We start from the raw sequence: 6219 nt of genomic DNA, 5'->3' as shown, positions 1-6219 counted from the left end.
ACGGGCACAGAGTCCTCATCCTGCCGGGCGGCGGGGCTCTGCCAACTCCGTGTTTACTCCCTGGGAGATGCCCGGCCACCCGCCCGCGGGGAGTGGGGGAGTGTGGTGGGCTGGCCGGCAGGGACACCTCTCCAGAACTCAGGCGGCCGATAAGCCTGGCATTTCCGCTTATCTGACCTGCCCCGGCCCCAAGGCGCCCGAGCGTCACCGGTTATCAGCTCCGCTGGCTGTCTCTCTCCCCGGGGGCCTACTTCCTGCACCACTTAGCGGAGTGTCCAGTTGGGAAACAAACGCCATGTGGTCCAGGAGGGGAAGAAGGGCGGAGGGAGGGGAAGAGGGGGAGCCTGAGGGCCGAGCTGCCCCGAGTTCAGACCCCAGAGGCTGGTGTGGGGCCCAGGGGACGCTGGGAATCGCTGCTGCATGGGGACCCGGGGCAGAGGGAGGCCTGACCAGCAACACAGTGGGGGGCGGGGGGAGGAAGCTTTTCTGCATGGGGGCTGCTTGCACCCAGCCTGGGAGCCTAGTCGCAGGGATTTTTTTAAAAATATATTTTTATTGATTTCAGAGAGGAAGGAAGAGGGAGAGATAGAAACATCAGTGATGAGAGAGAATCATGGACCGGCTGCCGCCTGCACGCCCCCTACCAGGGATCGAGCCCTGACTGGGAATTGAACTGTGACCTCCTGGTTCATAGGTTGACGCTCTACCACTGAGCCACGCCGGCCAGACAAAAGTTCTTGATGTCACATCTGAAGAACAGTTGGTGGGCCCTGCGGTCTGGGAGAGGATGGGGCTGAGCTGGGTAGTGAAGAGCCAGGAGCGGGGTCTGGGTTGGGAGAGGTGCGAGAGCGAGGGGAGAAGTGGTTTGCAGCCCGAGCGGCATCCCGGCGGGGCCTCCAGGCACCAGCACTTTGCAGACACCCAGTCACACGGTGACAGCTCGTTCAGGGTGTGGAGGGAGGTGGAGACATTGGAAAACCTTTTGGCAAAGAGGGAGGACTTCCTGGAGGAAGTGGGACTTGAGCGGAGCCTGCAAGGCGGGGCGTGCTGTGGGGAAGCCACGGCAAGGGCAGTTGTACAAGGACACAGGGAGCCAAGCCCCCCATGGAGCCCGACAGAGACGGGTTCGGGTCGCTGCAGGCCCAGTGGTCCAGCAGGCGGGACCCACAGAGAGAGAGGACTGGGAACTCCAGGTAGAGACCTGCGGACCCAAAGCAGCAGGAGAAGGGGACGGAAACCCTATAGAAGGTCCTCAAGTGGGAAGTGAGAGGATGCAGCTCGAATTTGAGATGGAGGAAGTGATGCCTGGGGTGCAGGGCACTGACCTGGAGGGTCACGGAGTCCCCTCGGGAGGCTGGAGGCGTGCCCTGCCCCGGCGGGTGCACACACCTCTGCAGTGCTGGACTCAGCAGCTGCGCGGTCGGTGCACTGCAATGCACATCAGTTATGCCTCAACAGGGTGTTGGCATGAAGAACAGGAGGGGGCAGCCCTGGCCGGTGTGGCTCAGTAGATAGAGCGTTGGCCTGTGGACTGAAAGTTTCGGGTTCGATTCCGGTCAAGGGCACATGCCCAGGTTATGGGCTCGATCTCCAGTGTGAGGGGTGCAGGAGGCAGCTGGTTCATGATTCTCTCTCCCTCTCCCTTCCTCTCTGAAGTCAATAAAAATATATTTTAAAAAATTAACAGGAGGGGTGAACCTCAAAGCAGGTACAAATGGAGGGGCAGGCCCAGGATCAGCCTCCACACAGAAGCTGAAACCAGCAAGTGTTTACCAGTCCTGGGGGTGCACTGTTGCCAAAACACAGGGGCGCTAAGGAAGCGGAGGCATCTGAGAGAAGGACTCTCGGAAAGTTCTTTTACAAGTGCCGGCCCTCGTCCAACCATCTCCCATGCCCGCAGCAGAAGCAGGCCCCCTACACAACAGCTGCCCCCCAAACACAACAGCTGGCCCCCCACACACAACAGCTGGCTGGAGACCCTAAGGATCGGTGACATTCTTTCTAGGCCCACGGGGAAGACCTCACCCCCAGAGCAGGCCAAGAAACAAGTGCACACAATAGAATCCCATTTGTGTTTAACCCTTTTCGGTCCAACATGGAGGCTGACTCGACAGACCAGGCACTAGGAGCAGGTCCAACGTCGAGGCTGAGGTCGACACCACAAACCGGGTCGACATTCAATCCCGTCAATTAATTTGGACCAGACTGTTTGAATTCCAAAAATAAAATTGGACCGCAAAGGGTTAAAATATACAGGTGCCAGTACGGCTGATTCTGCAGGAGAGAATTGCAGGTGATCTTTATTTTCTATGTTTCACATATTTATTTATTTCTAAATGTTTTTTATTGATTTTTGAGAGAGAGAGGAAGTGAAAGAGATAGAAACATCAATGAGAAACATCGATTGGCTGCAACCTGCACCCTCCTACCCCAACCCCCCCCACACACACAAACACAGGATCAAGCCCGCAACCCGGGCATGTGCCCTGACCGGGAATGGAACCGGTGGCCTCTTGGTTCCTTGGTCGATGCTCAACTGCTGAGCTACACTGGCCGGTCTTCTATGTCTCATTTATATACTTATTTTAATTTGTAAAAATGTGCAGTCCTTGCATTATCAACCAAGTTTGTTTTTCTGTAACGGTCACCATTCCCCTGGACCCACAGGAATTTTCCAGACCGTATGTACCCAAGAGGGTGTATGAACCAAGAGCAGGCAGCGGGCTCCTTCGGGACCCCGGCTGACAGCCGGCATCTGACCACCTTCTCGGGACGGCCGAGCACAACTCCTTGCTTAGCCTCAAATGAGCAGAACACAGAACTCGGGCTCCTCGGAACAGCAAACCCCAGGGGGAGGACGGCTCCTCTTTGCACTTGGTGTTAAAGTAGACGCCACCCCCGTCCAACTGGAAAACAAATCTGCCGACTCCACATGCAACTCGGAAACTTCCTGGTGGCGTTCGCTGGGGAGTTTTTTAGAGCAAAGTCGGCAAACATTTGGGGCCGCCCCTCAACCTCAGCACTCTCTGATGACCTAAAGCAATGGTTCTCAACCTTCCAAATGCCGCGACCCTTTAACACAGTTCCTCATGTTGTGGTGACCCCCAATTTCATTGTTACAAATTGAACATAATTAAAGCATAGTGATTAATCACAAAAACAATATGTAATTATATATGTGTTTTCCGATGGTCTTGGGCAACCCCTGTGAAAGGGTCGTTCGACCCCCAAAGGGGTCGCGACCCACAGGTTGAGAACTGCTGACCTAAAGCACCCCACTGCTTCCAGCAGCTCGTTGCTAACCAGCAGAGTCGGTTTGAAACAGTTCTCAAGCCTGGCTTACACGCGCGACACCCCAAAACCCGCACGGGACCGAAGACAGATCCATGCCCAGAAAAGGGTCCGCTGTCACTGTGGTTTGGTCCTGACCAGACTCTAAAATGGTTTTCCAGCCGTTCTGCATGCCCCTCGGGCACCTGCTGACCACACACACACACACACACACACACACACACACACGGAACGTTTAGCATGTGCACTTACATACCACCTTCTATCCATGGATCCCGGTGGTCCGTCAGCAATCCTGTCGGAAGCCCCCAGTGAGATGTGCAAATATCACCTCCATCTTATACACGGTCCCGCTTACACCCGGGGGCGGTCAGTGGCTCGTCAGCAGTTACAGCCCGAGACAAAACCCACGGCCGCCCTCTGCTTCCTGCCTCCCTTCTCCGCGGACCTGCCTCTGCGCCTCTGGCTGGGCCGGCTTTAAAGCCTGCACGCAGCCCATTGTCTCCCTGGTGATGGAGGTGGCGCTCTATTTCCTGCCCTGCAGCTGGCCCGGGGCCTGGCCACACCGCATTTAGCCACAAGTGCATCAGCCCTGCGTGTGTGGGACAGCCTGGCTGCTTGGAAACCCTAAGTGGCATGTGTCAGCCAGCCAGGCCAAGAGCCACTCCAGGCCGCGCAGCTAACGCCGCCATTACTAGCCCAGAGCAACCCACAGAGAAGCCATGGCGTCTCTGGGAGCTGGGGGGACAAATGCAAGTCAGGGGCCACCTCCTCGGTCCCCAGCTCAGCCGCAGGGAGAGCAGCCCTCAGACACCTGCTCTCCTCCCGGAAGTGATGCAGCTGGTATTGGGTGGACAGCCTGGACTCTGCTAATTAATATGTTTACACGTCTGTGCCCAAGCATCTTGCTTTCGGGCTGTCCACTTTGTTAACTTAGATAGGATCAACTATTTTTTAATATGTTTTTATTGATGTCAGAGAGGAAGGGAGAGGGAGAGAGAGAGAGAAACATCCATGATGAGAGAGAATCATGGATCGGCTGCCTCCTGCACACCCTACACTGGGGATCGAGCCCACAACCCGGGCCTGTGCCCTGACCGGGAATCAAAACGTGACCTCCTGGTTCGTAGGTTGACACTCAACCACTGAGCCACACCAGCCGGGCGGATCAACCTTTTGACGTGCTGCTTTGTGAACTTTAACTTGGCCATACACCTTGGGGAACTTTCTATCCCCTCCTGGTTAACATTTTAGTTTGCAGTTCTTTTTTTCTAAAAAGGCAAAATCTACTGCTTTTCTGTTTCATTGGCCCTTAGCCCACGTTCCACCCAAACGGAGAAACCCTGGTCCCCTCTGTACCGCCTCTCAGTGACCTCCTGGTTCGTAGGTTGACACTCAACCACTGAGCCACACCAGCCGGGCGGATCAACCTTTTGACGTGCTGCTTTGTGAACTTTAACTTGGCCATACACCTTGGGGAACTTTCTGTCCCCTCCTGGTTAACATTTTAGTTTGCAGTTCTTTTTTTCTAAAAAGGCAAAATCTACTGCTTTCCTGTTTCACTGGCCCTTAGCCCACGTTCCACCCAAACGGAGAAACCATGGTCCCCTCTGTACCGCCTCTCAGCGGGTGCCACTCAGAGCGTCGCCGGGTGGAAGACAGCTGATCTGCTTAGAAAAGGCAACTCCCCTGCGTAGTCCACGCTTCTGCACCTGCATTTTCATAAGGCGCACGTTTTTATTATCACTTGTACACTTTTTAAGCAATAAAATTTATTTCAGTGGGAATATGTATAGTTCTTTTGCTAGAAATGCCACTTGTGGGGTAACAATCAGTAAACGTGTGTTGTCCTTGAGCCTTTACTAATGAACTAACGTGCTCTCTGCTTTATTCTCTGCACGAAAGGGCAGAAGTCCACAAAGGAGCGCAGCAGCCTGAAGGAGGACAGGGAAGCGAGTGCCAAGCAGGGTGAGACTGACGCGGGCCTGGAAGCCCCGAGGCTGATGGGAGAGAGTTAGCAGAGACGGGACACCTAGGAGGGCAGGATGAGTCTGAGGGCTGCAAAGGGGGGCTGCCACTCAGGCTGAGGGAGCCCAGGCAGGGGGGTTCAACTGTCCCCACCTGCTCTGCTCCACCACCCGCTCACCACCCCCATCCCTCACACACACTCAGTGAGTACAGGCAGCTGGCACTGGCCCTCCGGCAAAAACAAAGACACATCCCTGGCAGCTCTTCTCGAAAGACATTAAACTTCACATTGGAGAACCCAAGGCTTTTTAATCAAGGCTCGAGGCCCCACAGTCAAGTTCTCGTCCTGGCGATCAGGTGGCCTCGGCCTAAACACAAGTTCCTTCCTGTTCCCCTCGCCCACCTCGGGTCCGGAGCACCAGGGAGAAGTGTCGCTGGGGGCTGCCACCTGGCCCATGGGCCTTACACGCAAAGCTCTAGATGTGAGCAGACGCAGCAGCTTGAGAAAGGCACAGACCTACAGATGCGAAAATCCTGGTGGGAACAACGATGGGCAGGGAATAGGAGAAAACTCGGCTCAGAGAGATTTCAGAAAGATTTGGTAGAACTAGAAGAGGTTGACTTGCAAAAAGAAATAATCAGAGAACAATCTGAAAAGCAATTCGAGATTTAAAATAGGATCACTAAAACAAAATGTTCTGAAGAATCCTAAGATAAAATAGAGATAATCGCCTGGAGCACAGGATAAAAAGAGAGAAAATGTGGCCCTGACCGGTTTGGCTCAGCGGATAGAGCATTAGCCTGCGGACTCAAGGGTCCCAGGTTCGATTCTGGTCAAGGACATGTACCTTGGTTGCGGGCACATCCCCAGTGGGGAGTGTGCAGGAGGCAGCTGATCAATGTTTCTCGCTCATTGATGTTTCTAACTCTCTATCCCTCTCCCTTCCTCTCTGTAAAAAA

Source organism: Myotis brandtii, unplaced genomic scaffold, assembly GCF_000412655.1.
Source record: "Myotis brandtii unplaced genomic scaffold, ASM41265v1 scaffold633, whole genome shotgun sequence".
NCBI lineage: Eukaryota > Metazoa > Chordata > Mammalia > Chiroptera > Vespertilionidae > Myotis > Myotis brandtii.
This window is presented reverse-complemented; position numbering follows the sequence as displayed.